This window comes from Strix uralensis, chromosome 10 (genome assembly GCF_047716275.1).
Source record: "Strix uralensis isolate ZFMK-TIS-50842 chromosome 10, bStrUra1, whole genome shotgun sequence".
NCBI classification, from domain to species: Eukaryota; Metazoa; Chordata; class Aves; order Strigiformes; family Strigidae; genus Strix; species Strix uralensis.
In genome coordinates this window covers 24,032,337-24,051,409 of record NC_133981.1, presented here as the reverse complement: position 1 = coordinate 24,051,409, position 19,073 = coordinate 24,032,337, and the positions used below count along the sequence as shown (strand labels likewise).

Below are 19,073 nucleotides of genomic sequence, written 5' to 3'. Positions count from 1 at the left end.
AACCACGGCTAGTTTGGTTAAGGGGTCGAGTGCACCCCTCACAAATGTCACCCGGGCCGGTCTGGCCCTTCCTGAGAGAGGCCAAGTCGCGGGCTTCTAGGCAGCACCGGCACGAAGAGGCGCCCCCCAGGCGGGGAACTAGCGCGCTGTAGACCCGTCTCGCTCAGCTCCACTGCAAGGATCTGCAGGCCGCCGGCCACCGGGGACACCATTTCGGGGCTGCGTCCGCAGGCGCCTTGAAATAAATGGCGGAGGGGGCGGAGACTATTTTCCCGCTATCCAATGAGAAGAGAGAGTCTCACAGGAAGGCGGTGCCGAACGCCCCACACCCAATGGGCGTGAGAGACGGCGGATGACAGACGGGTAGCGCCCTCCGCCCGACGGCTCCAGTAGGCGGGCCTTGGCGTCTACCGGCCAATGGGGTGGGCGGCGTGGGTAGTGTCGTGTCGTGTCGTGTCGCGTCGCGTCGCGTCACGTCACGTCACGTCGCGTCGCGTAACGTCACGTCGTGTCGCGCTTTCCCGTGGTGCCGCGCGGTGAACGGCGGCAGGAGTGGCCGCGACTCCATCCGGGTATCGGCGGGCTCCGGGTCACCCTGCGGCAGGTAACGGGGCGGCGGCAGCGGGCCGGGTTCCCGGGGGCGCTGCCATCTCCTGCGTGGCGGGCGGCGAGGTGGGGGTAGCCTGCGGGAAACGGCTGGCGCGGCTTGGGCGCCAGGGGCCGGGGCGGGGCGGTGGGCGGGACGGACGGGCCCGTCTCGTCTCCTCTCCCTGCTGCGGGCGGGCGCGGGGGCCTTGGCCCGGTCCCTCCGCTCGGCGTCACCGCCGCCCCGCGGGGTGGGGGCTGGCCCCGGCGGGGGGGAGTGGCCCAGGCCGCGGGCGGAGGCGTTGTCTACGGCCCTCTATCCCGGTGAGAGGTGGGAGCGCGGGCACCGCTGCCGGGCGGGGCCTTCCCACCGACCCCGGCGCTGCTGGGATCTCCGTTTATTGTCGTAATTTTCGTTACTGAGGCCTTTTTTTTTCCCCTTCCCCCCCCTTCCTCGACTAACTTGAAGGCCCGGAAGTGCCGCCCGCGGGCGCTCCTGAGTGGTGGGTTCTCCCCGTCGCCCGCTGGGGATAGGCTGCGGATGCCGTCAGCGGCTGGGTACGTCACTTCCGCTACTGAGTGTGTGGGCAGGGGAGACCTTGGCCGCAGGGGGGAGCCGCCGCCCCCCCCCCCCCCCCCCCCCCCCCGGCCGGTACCGGGGCTGCAGGGGGGGCTCGGGGCTCGGGGGCCCGTGCGCGGGGGGGGCACTTGCCCTGCCCCTCCCCGGGCCTGCCCGCGCCTCGGGCACCGAGGAGCACTGACCTGCGGCGGGGAGCGGTGGCCGAAGGAACTTGTGGCGGGGTGGGCTGGTAGAGGCGGTGGGCAGGACTGCAGGCGGCTGCGGGAAGCAGGGAGGGCGTTAGACACGGGATGGGCGGGCAGAACACGGCACGGCATAGGAAGAGTGAAGCTCAGGAATGAGGAGGCAGAAGTTGAAGAAAATACTTCATGAAACGTCCCTCCTTTGGCAGCTAAGCATGCTGTCGGTAAACAGCAGGGTAAGGGGTGGGGTTGCACAAAACTAGGAATGCTCGTCAGTATATGCTGTACTGATCGAAACTAAGCACTTGCGTTATGTTTCGGTATTGTTGTTAGCGTAGTGTAGAATCTGTCCCTGGTAAGCAGCAACGTGCTTATGGTGACTTTCTTATGGCACAGCGCAGTCGGTTTTATGACTTATTTGTTGTAGGAGTGGAAACTCAGGGTTATGATAATCCTCATTTATAGATTTGCCTTTTCTACGTTGTTTATGCTCCTCTCTAATTGTACGACTTTGCGCAGACAGTTTTCTAACTGTAATGCAAGTCTTAACTGGTATGGAAAAATTGCTTCCGTTAACAACATACCTAGAAATCCTACAGGATGATGCTTAATCATAAAAACGCATCAAATTTAATCCATGACAGAATTTCGGAGGAAATGAATCTGTCCTTTCAAAAGCAATATTATTTCTTTAACTTATTTAAACAACATTTAGGGAACAGGGCATCCTCTTCCTTGGTTCTCCGAGCAGGTATCAGCATCCCCAGCTGCCGGGGGGGTTCACCAGAGCAGTTACTTACCGGCGTGGCTCCTGTTGTCACGTGTGACACGTTCCGTTCACAGCAACGCTCGGGCGTTAAACAGCCTGAACTTACCCAAGGCGTTATCTACAGCGCGACTTCAAACTTGCTGCGGTCTTTCCAGTGTAGTCAAGCTGCGCTAAGAGATTTAGTAGTATTTTTTTGCCCTGTCACAGCTGGCTTTGTGAAGAGGGACTCGCTAAGTAGCTGTATGGTGATATCTGTAATGTCAAGTTGTTGACGGTGATTTTTTTTCACTGAGCTTCCCGACAAGTGATGCTTTGTAGGTCTTAAATGCAACTTCCATTCCTACAGGTCATGCCAGGAAGTTCTTTTGCATACTAAGACTGGAGACTTGGCAAAAGGAAGCTCAGATAAAACATCAAATCACATTGTTTTTCTACTCCTACTAACAAGCTGTATCCTTATGTCACTTTCCTTTTGAAAATGCCTTCTGTATTTTCCTCTTGTTGTCAGTCGGGGAAAACAGTGGTTCGTTCACAAAATGGTGAAAGGCTCCCAGGATGTAAAAAGGGCAATAGATGTTTAGTTCTGTTGCCAATTCGTAATGTAGCAGAGCATTCTCGAAAACGTTCTTGTGCGCTAACTGCGTTATTTGCTGAATTTGTGTAACTGTTCTGTTAACATGCAAACTTTGCGCAGAAAACGTTAGCCTGCTTACTAGTAGCATGTCCTAAGAGACACAACTCAGGTGAATGAATAATACACATTGGTCTATTCCTAAGAAGATTTCATTCCTGTTTGAGGTGGGAACAAATAACCAAAACGACGGTTTCCTTTGAGAGGTGTGCAGAGGCCTTCGTACTGTTTGAAGCTGCAGCTAAACCCAAGTGTGCTCCCATACCTATTTCGTCTGCCAGTGCACTCACAGACGTGTATTCCAAAAGGATTTGTGAACACCTGATAACATTTTAGTCTAGTCATTTTCCTTACTACAAGGTGTTCTCTACTTTCACGGAGGTTTTTGCCAGCACTGTGCAGTGCTGTAACGCACGCACCACTTACGTGCAGGTGGTTTAATCCTAATGTTGTACAGGAAGATGCTAGGATTTGCATTACTGTGGTTCTGTGTTCATAATAGAAATTATTTATTATGATCACATACTTTACCTTTCCAGAGATGTGCTTCGTTCAGTGCATGAGTGGGCAGTAGTGACTTCTAACTCCTTTCAAGCTGTGGTTTCTGGATATTTATATTCGAGCTGTAACTGCATGATTAGAAAAAGAAGTGAAAATCAAACCTACTAATTGGAAACGTGGCACAACAGTAAAATTTCCTGTTATAATTATGTAAAACCAGAACACTTTGTGTTAAAGCAATTAAGTGTAAATGGGATATAGATTTTGTAAAAAATATTGGCATTTCTGATTGAGACACTAGATTAATACCACTGATGTCACCAATAACATATTCATCTTATGGTGTGTGAAAAATGCCAGGGCCACACACACGTAGTGGACACACATCCCTGTCAAGGCACGTGGCTTTGGTACTGCTCGTGCTTGGAGTTAAAGCCCATCTGTAAACCTGTGTAGCGTTGTGCGCTGAGCCTGCTCGTACTCCTTTTCTCCTGTTTGTAAAATTTGCCAGTTCAAACAAGTATTCTGGTGTGATTTACACTTACTCCAGAGTATTGCTGCTAAATGGACTAGCACGGCCAAAGGGAGGTATAAAATTTTAAATGTTTGGGCATAAGCAGGGAACTCTTAAGAAGGTGCCTGGGCTTCGGCTGGCAAGTGTTACGTTCTGATGAAAGAGTTTTTGCTTGCTTGGTCAGTGCCTATTTTCAGTGCAGGTGAACTCGCTTGGCACAAAGTTCAAAAAAACCCCAGCAAACCAAGTCAAAACCCTCTAATCTGTTTAGTCTTAATCTTCACAGAGGTTTCTAACTTACAGCGTTGACTTGTCTGTTATGGTTAATTTTATCCACTGAATTTTCTAAAGCGGGATTTAAGCCCTAGAGTAAAATAGTGTTTTCCGATAACAAGCTGTTTACAAATTTACAACTGCCAAATGATCTTTTCACAGAAGGATGCACTGCAGCATTGTATACCTCAGGTAGAGGTATCCATTTATCTCCACACTGCGTATCGTAGGTGTCAGTAAAGCACAGTTTGTGGAGGAGCTATTCCTCCTACAAACCCACCTTCAGCTTTAGGTGGGTGGTTCTGTGCTGCAAAGTGGACAGAATAACCAGGAGAATAAAGCATTTGTCTTGTAGGATCACACTGAGAGGAAACGGGGCTTTTGTTATTTCCACAAAGACGTGTTTTGTTCCTTCAGCAGAGTAACGAATAAAAATTGTACCTGTCACCTGAGCTGTTTTGTTCTCTTTCACAAGTTGGAGAATAGCTTCAGAGGGCTTATGACATTCCACTGTGTGCTATAAGCAAGAACATGTACATTCCTGAGACTTTTTCTTCCCCGTGCATTCTAGGGCTATTTTAGAGCTTTTAAGCTGATAGGTGGCTCAAGAAAAGCACGCAAAGCATACTTCAGCGTGCTAGAGCCCACTGAGATTCTCCTACTGCCACTTCTCTTGGACACAAATTAGGAGCAAGGCCCTAGCAAGTTAAGTGCTTTCTTAACACAAAGGAAGGTGCAATGCAAAACTGTGAATACAGAAGAGAAAAAGATTTTAAATCACACTGAAACTTTTCTGCCCCAAACTCTGTTATTTTACTGAGCCTCTTGTGGAAGGAGGTGAGGATGCGTGTGTGTAGTAGCACGTGATGACAGTGCAGGGGCAGTTGAGTCAAGCGAGAGGAAGCGATATGAAGGACAGCGAAGTTGGCATCAGTCATGCTGCTCCCTTTCCCCCGCTCCAGTTCCCCGCTGGTCAAACAAAAAACCCCTGGAACGAACCAGCTTGAGTCTGTAAGTCTGCACATAGTCACGCGGGCTGCTGGATGTGCAGGTGCTCCAGGCGGGGCTGGAGACGGAGGCGGGAACTCACTCACTGAAAGAGTCCGTGGGAGTCCGGAAACGCGGCCCCAGCGCAGAGGGTGCTGCTAAAATCATGGGGTACCACTGTGAGGAGTTGGGGTTAGTGCCGGTATTGTGAGCCTGGGAGCCCCATCGTGCGGTGAAAGCTGGGGCAGGCTGGAGCCTCGGCCCTGGGCTGGGGTAGGCGGCTGCAGGGCAGCCGTGTTTGGCGGTGAACGCCTTCATCTTTGCTGCTGCTCTGGGAAAGCTGGGCAGTTCCACAACTGCAGTGTCACTTTCTTCACTTCCACTGCATTTTAAAATGCAAACACATAGCGACTGGAAAAATAGCGCTCTGAACCGGGCTTTCAACAAGGAAAGCAAGTTAACCATGTATTTCTTAAAAGCTCAAAGTCTCATTGTAGCCTAAGTGTTTACTGCTGAAGGAGAGAAGCTGCAGGTAGGTAACGCTGAACCTCCTGTGCTATACTGAGGCATGCTGTCATCAGCGCGGTGACTTCAGTAGCAGGGACGTATGCAATAGCAGATTCACCTGAAGACGAGAACATGCCTAATTGGTAGTGGCTGTGCCAGGAGCATAATTTCTCAAGCGTGCCGTACATCAAGCTTCTCTGCTTGTACGTGTGCCAGAAAACCTTCATGCGCGGTATCATAGAAGTGGCATGCAGCAGGCCTCCAAGGAGGCCTGGCAGATCCTGTGCCGTAAAAGGACATTGCAATTTAGGTGGTGCTGTTTTTAGAAACGATTAGAAATAACCCACAAGTTAGAAACTCCCAAAACTGCAGGATTGCTATAAAACAGAACACTAATTGGCTAAACTTTGCATGAATACACAGTAAAAACCAAAAAAGCAGAAGGTAACTTGAACTTCCAAAAGAAGATTTTGTCTGGAGTTTTAATTCTGTACCCTTCTAGAATTAAAGTGAATGAAACCTGATACGTGAGTGATGTAACATCAGTAGAATTGCTTTTCTGCAGTAGTTTAGATGACGGGATACCTGATGAGCTTTCATAAGGTATATTTGTTGCAGAATGAGGTTTTCTTGATGTCTGATGTGCACTTTATTATCTCAAGCCAGACTGCTGTGTATAACCACAGGATAGCAGTTGGAAGTAAGTAAGAATGTTTTTTCAAGGACGTTTATTGTAAGTAACAGGCCATCCAGACCTGTGTTAGATGAAAGGGTCTTGTTTCAGGAAGGTGAAATGGGCAGATTCTTTTGGATTCAGGAGCTGCAAGTACTGAACAGGAAGATTTGGTGGTGGCAGTAGAAAGTGATGTAGAATTTCCAGTAACAGAACTTGATTGGGAAGTCTTACTGTCAATGAAAACAAAAATAAAAGCTGTTTGATATATCTCAGGTTGGTTAGGTTTATAACTAACTTTTGCCTAAAGTGGTGAAATGCAACAGTTTGGTTTCTAGGTTTATGACAGTCCTCGCGTCCTTCAGGCTTAATTTTTAAAAAAGAAATTCAGAAGTGTTGTCTTACATATTTTACACGATTTACATTTTTGACATAAGCTTTTTGTGTGGTAACACCTGTTTTCCAAAGCGCTTAAAACCTTTTCAGTACATCACAGAATCATCAGCTTCATCTTAAATTTCTTTCTGAAACATCTGGGACTTCATTAGCTAAAAACTGAAGATGCTGAGTTGGCTCACTGCAGCTAGACTCACTGGGCAGGCCTCAGCAGGTTGCCTCCCTCATTGAGAAATGGGTGCTTTGCATGAATTTTGTTCAGCTGTTGAAGGTTTGGATGCAGGAAGATGGAGCTGAAAGGACTGTCAGCTTCGCTACTGAATAGCTGCTTGACAGCAGAACCTCCACCTGAGCTAATTCAAAAGGACGTGATGTGTGCCAGTGCTTCCTAATGGTCTGACTTTGTCCCAGTGCTACTGTTCTAATTTATTTCTGGTTTGGGCGTTAGGACCAACTGCTTGTGTCCATCTGTGCATGCTGAAGTATATGCTCTGGTAGGCATGGAAGTTAGCAAAAGCAAGTAAGGGGATTTATACCAATTACAAGCAAGATTTTAAGAGCGATTCACCAAAATTTGTCATCAATATTTGTATAAAGGAGCGTTGAGGGGGTTGGAAAGTACTTTTTTTTCCCTTCTGTTCAAGGAATAACGTCATCCCTTTGTATACGAATGCACTGGATCATGTGTTGTGTTTTTTGGCAAGGATGTTAACGTGCATTAGGGCGCTCTTGTTCTGTCAAGGCTTTGTTTGAAGAGGGGTCTGAAAACCTCAGTTTAGAATTGGGATGAAGTACTAGTAAACCATGTATTTAATGTTTTAGAAACGTCATACTGTAAACATTTTCAACCACCTTATAAATTATATTGACAAAACAATCAGTTTTCCTCTCCAGCTCTGTTCTCAAGATGGCCTTACTAAGAAGGGGACTGTAAGTCACACATCTATCTGGCAAGTATTTTGATTTCTGCATTCTAAGACACTTTTGCTTCAAGATCATGTTGAGCTGTGTTAATGTAGAAATTAGCTTTAAGGTTGTATCAGGAGCAGGTAGAGAAACCCACTTGTTTCTGAGCTGAAAACAACATCTGTTTTAGCAGGCCTTTTGGTAAGGCAGGTTTAGAAATAAATGTCAGGGTACAGGCTGTCATCTTCATGAGATTTGTTTATAAAAAAAGAATCCCTCTGCGCGGGACTTTATGTAATTTAAGACTATCAGAAGCAGCACAAAACACTACTTTTGATGTTACATGATTTTCTTTGAGCTAGTAGCTGCTAGAGTAGCTGAAAAGAGTCACTCTATGTAATACTATTTATTTAATCAGAATGAAAAACATTAGTGCCTCATACTAATCCATGTAAATCAGCTGCAGAGCTGTGGTCCTAGATTGTATTATTTTTAACTTCCAAAGAGGAAGAAATGTACGTCTGCAGACGATGTTTCTGATAGACTTTTCTTCTAATTTCAGGTGAGAGGTTACATCCGTGGAACACAAACAGTACTTCTCCTTGAGCCGAAGTTTAATGACTGTAGTTGTTGTGACTGCTACAGCTTGCTGACTGTCTAAAGATGAAATCTATTAAGACTCAAGCAACTGGTAAAATTTTGAAATTAAGGAATCTTCTGTTTAAAATAACTGTATTGCATGACTGGAGGGAGTAAGGGGAATGCTTTATCTATGATCAATATTTTACACTGTAAATGCTGTCTGTAGCTAGCCTAGCTTGTCTTTACTAAAGTGACGCTCTTTCTACATCAACTCTGAAGATGCCTGCACTGTGGGATGAGGTAGTAGGTTGTATAGTTTTAGGGTCATACCCACAACTGGGAGATAACTATACAATCTACTGTCTTTCCTAAAGCAGCAGAAAATCAACAATGGAAACTTTTCAATTTCAAGGTCAATGTCAGATTCTACTGAACTTCTGTACTTGTAATGCTGATTATAGGAGAAAATATTTATTTAACACTTGTGGGTAATTGTGTTTAGATTTTTCTAGTTGTTGGAAAAGCTAGATTATCATTCTACATTAATTTTTCTCTTTGAACAAGTAAAAAATTAAGAATGGATTGATTCCTATATGTGTATGGTGGGGTAATTGAATACAAATTATTGATGTTCTGGTTGTTGTGTTGTTTAACATTGCTAACTGAAGTATCAAGTATCCTTCAGAATGAAACTATGGTTAGCTACTTAAGCTCTTTCTGGAATATATGCTTCTCTGTCAGAGTGAGGTAGTAGATTGTATAGTTGTAGGGTAGTTATTTTACCCTGTTCAGGAGATAACTATACAATCTATTGCCTTCCCTGAGGAGTAAAACGAACTGCGGTCCTTTGCAGTCATTCATGTCTGCATTGAGTAAAAACAGATCTGTCAGATAAATTTAGGGTTGTAATGTATCAGATTAATCAGTGACAGAATTTGCAGGATTAACAATCACTGTGAATGGTGCAACCCCGAAATGATATATTTGACTAATATGACATTTCTTCCAAGGTGAGTGTCACAGTGCTGGCTGAATATTGAAAACGCATCTGTTCCTAGGTACAGAGTGGAATACGCTGTAGAGTGGAAATTATTATAAAACAATTTGGGTTTGAATGTAAAAATACAGGTAGCTCAAACTTGTACATTGTGACGTAAACTGTTTTGAGACCTCAATTTCTATAATGCATTAAAATTCTGTGACTCCAACTGCTTAGTAAAAGTTGGAGGGAAAACTTAGTTATGCTTTTTAAATAAAGTCTGCTAATGACTCTTCTAGCACTTAAACAATGTAATACAAAATTAAAGTGTCGAATGGCCAAAACTGACCCCTCACCTTTTTTGGGGAGTGTAAAGCTATGAAGTTTGAGCATTCAAGATCCAGAACTGTAATTTGTCTCTGAGATGATTATTTTTTTTTTAAAAAAAACATTTTAAGCTTACTGCATTCTTTTTCCTCCTAATGTCCTAGGTTTACCCAGTCTAGCTGCTTCTGCACTAGCATGCCCAGCTAGCATTTTGCTACACTAACAAAGAAAAGCATAAAAATGCTTTTTGGGACTGAAAGTTTAGCATAGTAGGTCAGGCTGAAAATGGAGCCATTCATGAGTATTTAAGCCTGGAGTGTTAAAACTGGTTAACCACTTCCCAAACAGTGATAACAGTGTAAACTTACAGTATGTGCCCAGGCCTAAAAGGCAGAAGACCAAAAGCAGCTGGTAAAATAAACTGACTTCACAGAGCAGCTGCTAAGTAAGAAGAACTGCAAAAAGGAAGCATTGGGCTCCTAGGAAGAGGTAGTAGGTTGCATAGTTTTAGGGCAGGGATTTTGCTCACAAGGAGGTAACTATACAACCTGCTGCCTTTCTTAGGGCTTTATTGTAACACCAGGACCATTTTGGCTCCATCCAACCTCTGCAGCTTTGGTATGTGAAGAGAAATAACAAGCTATTTCTAAGCATATTGAGGCTTCATGAAACCGGTATATCAGCAAACTTGGTACCAAACTCAAGCGTAGTACTGCTAGCTGGAATTCAGTGTGGTGAAATGCTGCATTTGAGGGTGCACGTGCCATTTTGGTGACGTTGGGTTGTGATAAATAAGAGGCTATGTTTGGAAGGCAGCTCTTTCAAGAGTAAGATCGAGTTCCCTGCAATTGGGATGGAGGTGGTATGCACTTCTTAACATTCATTTGAGGTACTAATACTATGTACTTAAACAGGTAGCTAAAATACATTTTTGTTTGGCTTTGTGCATTTTGGGTGGAAAAACTAAAGTTTTCCTTCCCCAGAAGGATCAGCTTGCAACTCCACTGAAAGCTGGTGGTTTCTCAACAGGTATAGGCACTCCTAATAAAACAAGCTCTCAGTCATGGATTATTTGCAGTCTTGCAGGAGGGAAGTTTTCAGTCAGTTCAAGTGTATGATTGCATGGTTTGTCTGTCATGGAATTTATGTTAAAAAGTAGTCCATAATTTTTTATGTAATTACACAGCCCTACACAATAGTTCTGGTAGGGCCTTGGCTGGACACCTTATACTATGGGATACAGAGGCTTTATTTTAACTGCTGAGCATCTTGTAGCATTAACATGTTATGCCTGTACCAGCCACTATTTAAACTTTTGACAATAAAACAGAATCCTAGATTATAAACACATTAAGTATGCTTGTATTGAACATCCTGTATGAATTAAATTGTACACATTTGATTTAGTTAATAAAATACAGCATTTTGTGCAACTCCTACGGTGAATGGACTTTACTTTCTCCAAAACAAGGAAGTTAACTTTATAGGAAAACACTGCCCACATTATTGAAATAAAGTCAAGACTGTGTTACAAAAATTATAGGGTTAACTAGAATTAGTGTTAACCAATTATTCTAGTGTTAGCTAAAAATTATTCTACTGTTAGCTATGACTTTTGTTAAAGAGCTTTGGTACGAGACTTCACTCTGGGAGGGGGTGGGAATCCATATTTACAGCATTGCTGATGAATGTGCAGGAACTCTGCTTACTCTAGAGCTGGTTTCTGAGTGTAAGTTTAAATTACTGCACAAAAATCTAGACTTTAAGAGGGTGGGTTCTACTAGTCTTAACTGCACCTTGGTTTTTGCATAAATGCAGCTGCTAAGGTATCAACAGGTAAGATTCAGGCAGAGAAACATACCAATAAATTTTATTTTAGCAGTACAAAATGCCTTAAAAGCTTTAATATACTTAACATTTTATAAGGAATATGCTTATGAAATACTTAATCTGTGCTAGCCACTCCAATTATGATACTCCCATTGTACTGACACATTTGTAAAGTCCCTTTTGTGAGAGAAATAAATAGAACGTGGGTCCTAGCTGAAAATGAGTAGCTGGTTTATGTTAAGTTTGGAGTAATACACAAATTTTAGGCTTGATGTGCCTATTTCTGCCCTTCTGTGACTGTAACACTTGATATTAGCTCTCAGTGCTGCAGGGTTTCTTTTAACAGTAAACTTGAGAAAACAAGTACATGAAGCTTTTAATTTCTTAGTCTGACTGAAGCTATATACAACTCAACGTGATTATCAGAGCCAGATTATTTTTTTAAAGTGTTAAAAACAGCCCCTCTTCAGAGTCCTAAGTGTTTCTTAGGCATAAGTACCTGAATTTTGGGATTACTGTCTCTGTATGTTTTCAGTGTATTTGATAAGCAGATACTGCAGAGAGCTACTGCAGTGTCGGTTCTGCCACATCAAATCTAGCCCCTCTCATGCAATATTGTAAGTGGCCTTGATCATGTCCTCGTAGACGAAGGCAGTACTGCTCAGTTAATTTTTTAAAATGGTTAATTAGTTCTTCCCCTTATCTAAGTATGCTAACCCTTGACCCTTGTCTTTTTACTACTGATTCTGTCTTGCCTCTAACAGGTACAGGCATTTATTTCCTTGTAATTGGAAGCAGCTTGATTAAGTGATAAGGTTCAAACTAGAAAGAAATTACACTGTGGTTTAGCAGTCTTGTCTCATCAGATTATTTCTTACCTTGATTTGTCTGTGGGCTCTACCTAGTAAATGGTATCCTCAGCAAAGCACAGGATTTGCTTGCTTTTTTTCACGTGTATATTCAGAGAGGAGTCCAAGGATGAGGTGACAACGCAGCAAGAATCCTTCCAATAAAGAAGCAGTGGTTAAAGAATGTACAGCAAACTGCAGAAAAGTTTGCAGTAACAGTAGAGACATGTTTACCACCCATATTGTAGTAATTGTGTCATGGTGGTCTTGGAAATGTTCCAATAGAACTCCAAAAATAGAATACAGATTCACTGCAGATTCACATCTCAGGAGAATTATTTCTGTTCTGTGCCCTTCCATGCAGGAAGGTGTGCTCTGAATCTTCCTGGCTGTGTGAAACCTGAGACCTGTTGAGCTTTTTCCATAAAACATGACCAATAAACATTCTTATGCCTTTGTATCCAGCCTCCTTCCAACCTGTGAGAACAGTTGCAATGAAATTAGCCTTTAGCTATCAAATATATATAGAAAGATGTTAACAACACACACCTAGCATTTTAACGTTATATTTAGATTCCTTGAGTGCTAGATCCAATACTGTGGTCATCTGAAATGCCATGTCATCCTTATGCCAAAAAGCTCTTCTTGCTCTCTTTTTTTTGGTAACCAGCAAGCTGGACTTAGTAATAGGTCCATGCAGGTGGTTCATCTTCTTTTGGATTTACCAAGTAAACTATAAACCTGATATATGCAAGGGGGGAGAAAAAAAAAAAAAAGAGTGAGGAAGGAAAGTCTCAGATACACTGGTCAAAACAGGCAAGTGTGACAAGTTCAGCTGAGTATTAGTGGTTTCAGTTGAGATTCCAAGAAGACAACTGAAGATCCTCAATTTTAGAGGCATCAGTGCATGATGTGGCCTTCAGACCTCTGCTAAGCTTTAAGGAATTAAGGAGCGGATGAGATAGTTTGATTTAGTCAAGAAAGCAGATTTCACCTAACAAGCTTAGTTGTGTATTTCATGACAGTTCTGTAAAGATGAGTCATGACAGGAGCTACCGGAAGCATCAAATGTCAATGTATGTTTTGTTGCAACACAAGAAATCAGATTTGTTCTTATTGCAATTCTTACTGGAATTTGATTTTTATACTAGTTTGTTTCAGACACTTGAAACCACTACAGTGAAGAGGGCTTATATGTATTGGAAAATAAGACACTGTTCTGTTTCAGCCTGATGTATTAAAGCAATCTTCAAAATAAAGCTGCTGCAAGTCATATAATGCTACTAAGGACTGTATTTTTGGTAACTGAAAAGGTCCTTTCTGAAATAGGAGAACGTTACTGAAAAAATACTTCCTTTAACTGATGTTGAGCTGATTAGTTAAACCCAGCACAGCATAAAACCAGAGACAAGGATCAAATCATGCAGTTGCAAGTCCCAGTTCTGTGAGGGAGTTTAACATTCCCTGTATACATCACCTTATATACTATATCCCCTTTAATACATTACCTTTGGAGATGTCTGTGGTCTCAGTACTCCCAAGAACTACCCATAAATTGCCAGGTGAAAGAGGTAGGGAGTAGTAAATCAATCCCAGTATCCCAAAATGCTGTCACATGTGAAACCTGATTCACATCTGGAATCTTTAGTATATAAGTGGCTCCTCCTGCAGTAGCTCCTTAAAATGAAGAGGGATAAGGAAGGAAAAGAGAGAGGTGTAGTTTGAACTTCCAAACTCCTACAAAAATAAATGTCAAAGAGTTAATACTTGTGACTAACATTCTGCCTGATTAAGCTGTAACTGATGCTATTAGGACCTGGTACATAAAACTAAAGCATATCTTATGCCAAAGCAAGCACAGTTGAGGACTTTCCTCGATACTTACTTTACAAAAAAAGTAAGACTGAAGCTGTTCTAGAGACTGATGTAATACCATCCTGACCGTTTCCTCATCAGCTGGCATATTCTGCCCCAATTGCCTCATAGTACATTCTGTAATGAAAGAGGTGATGCCTAGCTGCAGAAACCAATGGATAGGCAGACAGTACAAAGCAAGTTTTTCTCAGTTTTGGACAAATGCAGTATATTTCCTTCTTCTGTTAGTGTTTCAAGCTAAATGCAGCTCCTGTGGAGAGTACAGGAGAGCCAGCAGCGAACGTTACCACTGCCGTGCAAATAAGCAAAGTCAACACGTCTGACTAATCTCTCTGTTCCAGTGGTGGCAGTGGTGAAGAGAACAGTATTTCTACTGTTCCCTGCTCCACACCATCCCACTTCTGTACTTACTGTACAGTAACACTGGCAGTGCCATTCTGATACAAGAGTCTAGCGCTGATTCATCCCATGGTATTTCTGGTGCTTCTAAGAGGTGAAAGAGGTAGGTCAAACCTAATCAGACCAATGGAAAAAACCTAGAAGTAAGTAAAACAGTTGGAGCATTAGGCATGAGAATAACTAATGAATAAATAAATAGTGTGAAATAACTAGGGTATGTGAGTATCTGAAGGATGCAAATGTGGGAAATACGATTCTTGTAGGATGCTGTTAAAAAGTTTCAGCTAGCTGTCGCAAAAATTTGCAATGAAGTATGTAAAACTATTGTGGAGATACTTTAAATGGATGAATTGCCAACAAGCAGCTCTGGAAAGCTGTCCTTTGACAGGAACAGACATGTTAAACACCGTTTCAGCTGAAGTCAGTGGAAATACTTTCCTTCCCTTAATCTCAGGGCAGGATTTCACTTTGAGCCCAAGTACTTTTTTTACACAAGTGATTGAAATAAGGTGAACATCTAACTCATTATTATGTGAATCAACATACTGAGGTAATTATTAGATAAGAGATTAATAAGCATTAATAATTATTGGGTTTTTTTAAATCTACTCACCACTAGGAAAGGCTTGTTGTTTACAGAGTGGGTAGCCAAGCTGCATGATGGTGGTGATGTGGAAAATGCAGCGAGCTGTTCTCCAGAGTCACCCTGCCAGGCCTGGGTTGCTCGGTGTGCAATCGCTGCTGGCCTGTGCTGCGGGACTGCGATGACCTTCAGAAGTGGCTTTTCCTTTGAGGAGCTTGACCATGTCTGCTTACCCTAACCAAGAATAGTAAGATGCCAGTTAGTAACCATCTAATACAGAGTTAATTATTACAATATCGTTAGTTTATTACTATTGAAGTGAATTAGACCATATGAAATTCTCAAAGACACTTAAAAAATATTTCTCAGGTGTGTGATAAAGTTTTTACTCTTAATAAAATACCTGTTTCCCATTTTGCATTTCAACCCTGGTTGGACCCGTGTCCCTGCTGGATTGCCATGACTCAGCACAGTTCATTGTATTTCAGATATTTTGAAATGTGGCCAAGAAGTTCCTTCCAAAGATCACCTTGTTAAAGGAAAAATATCCGCTGTATTGCTTGCCCTTCAAATCTCATTCAGTGACCACAGATTGTTGTATTTGAGGTAGGAGCTTTCTTGTCAACTTCTCTTAAAATATAGAAATTAAAATTCCCTCCTTAATCCCCCTCTACACTCTTTCCTTTGGTTTTTGGAGCAGCACTGTGGTTCTGTGAAATTCAGAGTCCATTTCCAGATCCACATGTAGTGCAGCTGTACACAAAGCTTTCTACCTTCTCTGCCTTTCACTGTTGACTCACAGATGGATATCCCAGGTATTTTAAGACTGCTTTAATATGCAGCTGTGACAGTAGCCAAATCTAAGCTGCTCTTGAATAGTGTTTATTAGTTCTAGGGTGACTGGTGTGAATGCCAGTGTTCAGGAACTAATTTCCAAAACTAAAAAATTTAAAAGTCCAAAGTGCTGATCAGCAAATTTGATACTGAACACAGTGTTTCGCTCAGTGGATAGCAGTATTGGGTTGATCACTGTGTGGTCCCTTTCTAATCCAAACAGAATTTCCTCCATCAAAATCAGCAATAGAAAATAAGCAAACGCTGCTTTTAGATTCAGTACAAATTCTGTGACTAGATGACTACTAGACCTCTCCTGTGCAAAGAGTCTTCAACAGCAGAAAAGTGACTTGTCATACAAACTGCCACATTTCTTTGTTCCTTTCTGTCTTTATTGTGACAGACCAAGAAGCAGTTTTTTTCTACAGTGTTTTAAATTAGGCCCTGAAAAAAAATGGTGATCAGCAACCCAAATATCTAGAGATTTCTGTGTAAGAGAGAAAATTTCGTTATATGAAGACATTAGAAAAACTGAGTGACTGGTACCTTTACATGCTTTTATACAACTATCCAATGCCATCTGTGTTTCTAGCAGACTTCACTGTATCTAAATTGGAATGAGTTTAGTGTGTGAAATACTATCTGCTGAAAGCTAACATTCTCAGATCACAATAGTTATTTCCTAAGTGGAGTAGGATTCTGTAAAAAATAAAGAGGGCATAAATATTGAGGGCATATGTATCACAGGCTAGATATGGGCCTTAAATTTGGTTTTTAAGGGAAGAGAAGAATATGCGAACTCATGTATTTTCTCATCTCTTGCCCATTCCAGACTGTAACTGTGCCATCAGTAGACGCAATAGAAGTAACAGACATTAACTTTCCAGCACCAAACATGTTCATTGTCGGACAGATAAGCCATGACATCTGTTTTTCCTACAATAAAGTAAGAGTTAGAAAACAAAACATAATTAAATAGAACTGAAAGGTTTGATTCTCCACAAGCCTTGTTCAGCAAAGTGTTTAAAGATGTGGAGCTCAGTACACCCAGAAAAATATCATGCCCTTTAGACAGCATATTACTAAGTATTATTGAATGATGGCATGTGTGAGAGTTTCCCTCTAATAGTGTTATGTTATGGTTGATTAACAATTGAGATTTTACTGTAGGATCAAGAAACAGATTTGCAATATTAATAAATAGGTAACAGGCTGGTGTGCAGATATGCACCTAAGTATTTTCTCAAATTGGTTCGTGGTCAGGGAAGATGGGAAAAAGACTTTAAAAATTATGTCATTTTTTCACCACCATAGATGGCCTAATGAGATACGCTAATGAGATAAAGTTTTGCATCACCATCTTTTATGTAAATTCTTTTTTAGGGTTGGGAAGGGAGGGTTACAGTTAGCCACTTCATAAAGAAAAACAAACAGACAGAGCTCTATTTTTAGTCTTCTGAGAATATAACGTACAAATGCCATTTTTCCAGAGGTGATTCGTTGAGTTTCCACATTTCTGCTTATGGTCAGCAAAGCTTTTAAAAGAAACCCCAATATGTCTTTGCATCTTAAATTCTTGCAACAGTTTCATACAAACATTTCAAAGTGTTGTATCTGATACCTAACATAAAATTAATAGGTAGATTCTTTGAGAATGCATCTTTGAGAGCTTCATCAAAACTCAGTTAATTCCAACTAAGCATTTTGAAAACTGTTACCTACCATGAGACAAATAACCAAACAAAATTCTGTTTTCTTTACTGCCTAAGCCTAAACCATGGTGAGTACACCCCTCCATTTCCCTTCCCTCAGAGTTCTAGATTCTTTACTGGACACAACATTTACTGGATCTGTTATTGCTTGGGTAGTTCATGTGTCTGTCCAGTCACCAGCCTACTATCAGGCACACTACTTGGGTATTTTCATAGTAAAAACCTAAGGAAATTATACAAGATGTACCTGTACAACATGAGAGGTTTCATTTTAGCACTGTACAACCAAACAAAATTGATGATACTTTGGGCCTTGAAAGCCCAGGGAACTGCTGTGTGAAGTGTTGCTCCAGAACAAAGGAAAAAAAAAGCAAACCAACAAATGTTTTAGACATGCTGAAGCCAGTTCAAAGTATTTAACATCTTTTGCTGTCAAGGGAGCAGTAACAGATTGAATCTCTGTTCTGCCACTAAAGCCCCAGTTCTTTGAACCATTGGTGTTACACATTCAAAGAAACTGTAAATGTAAGCGTAGACTTGTGAGGGAATTTTCAAAACAAATCATTGTGGTCATTGTGAGAATAAAAAACCACTATAATATTCCACTTTTTTTTTTTTTTAAGTGGAAGTGGTCATAACTATATACCGTGCAATGAAGGGTAGTAAGACTACCATCATGTACAAAATTAATTTTGTATTGAAAATAGTAACAACAGTCACAAGGAACTACTTCTGTCCCATAAAGATCCCATAAACTGACTGCTGGTCACTAGGTACATCACCTCACACAACAGTTTAGGGTTTTTCATATGTCCCACCATTTACTGGCTGGTGCGGCTGCAGGACAGCTATTCAGACTCCCTGAGGAACGTGTTACCAATTTGTTTTGGCTGGTACTTGTGCAGGTTTTCACTTTGTGTGTGTCAACACTGGGTGTACTGGTTGTTATTTCTTGATACTGAAAATTATACACCCGTGTTTGGAGAGGGATATTGTGCTCCACCTGTATGCAAAAGGTTCACAGGAAAAGTATTCTCCTGTGTGAGTGTACCGATATGGTGACACTAAAATACACTGCCAATTCACTGGGTGAATTTAGCTAAAGGAGATGGCACAGGCACATGCTGAAGGCAACCAGTGTGGGCACAGGTTCGTGCTACCAGAGACACCCATCAGCCAGCGTCCTGGTCCCAGGAGCACAATGACTTTGCAGGTGCTCAGAGTCCATAAGGAGCTCTCTGGTGCAAGTAAAGGGCCGGCTCAGCTGGCTGGGTCACAAGAGCAGAAGGGGTGGGTTTAGTAAGACCCCAGTTCCTCACTGTATTAGCAAGCATTGCTGTATTGTGAAGCGGCTAGAACTCACTCACACCCCTTGAAAGCATAGCAGGACCAGTTGCAACTGTTGCCACCTTCATCTTACACGCTCAGTGTACAAAGAAATTAAGGGAGAAGAAACATAAGCTTCAAACTTATTTCCTCTGTCCCTAGAGGGGCTTTACTCAAGACTTTGATTTCCTCCAAAGCACCTAATGTAAAATTGAGTGAACTTGGAAAGGAGGAGGAAGGGAGGGAGGTGCACCAGAGCAGAGAGAGCCCCCCT

At 42.3% G+C, this 19,073-nt stretch overlaps 1 protein-coding gene and 1 long non-coding RNA gene across 2 annotated transcripts in view; both read left to right on the top strand.

The window, feature by feature from the left end:
- Window positions 1-19,073, top strand: part of LOC141947550 (uncharacterized) — a 491,575-nt gene that overhangs the window by 87,569 nt on the left and 384,933 nt on the right. The window lies entirely within an intron of this gene.
- On the top strand, window positions 93-18,044 carry LOC141947981 (uncharacterized). Its single transcript, XR_012630326.1, has 5 exons — window positions 93-604; window positions 1,055-1,143; window positions 7,493-7,548; window positions 8,067-15,174; window positions 15,416-18,044. It is a non-coding gene; the product is annotated as an uncharacterized LOC141947981 (long non-coding RNA).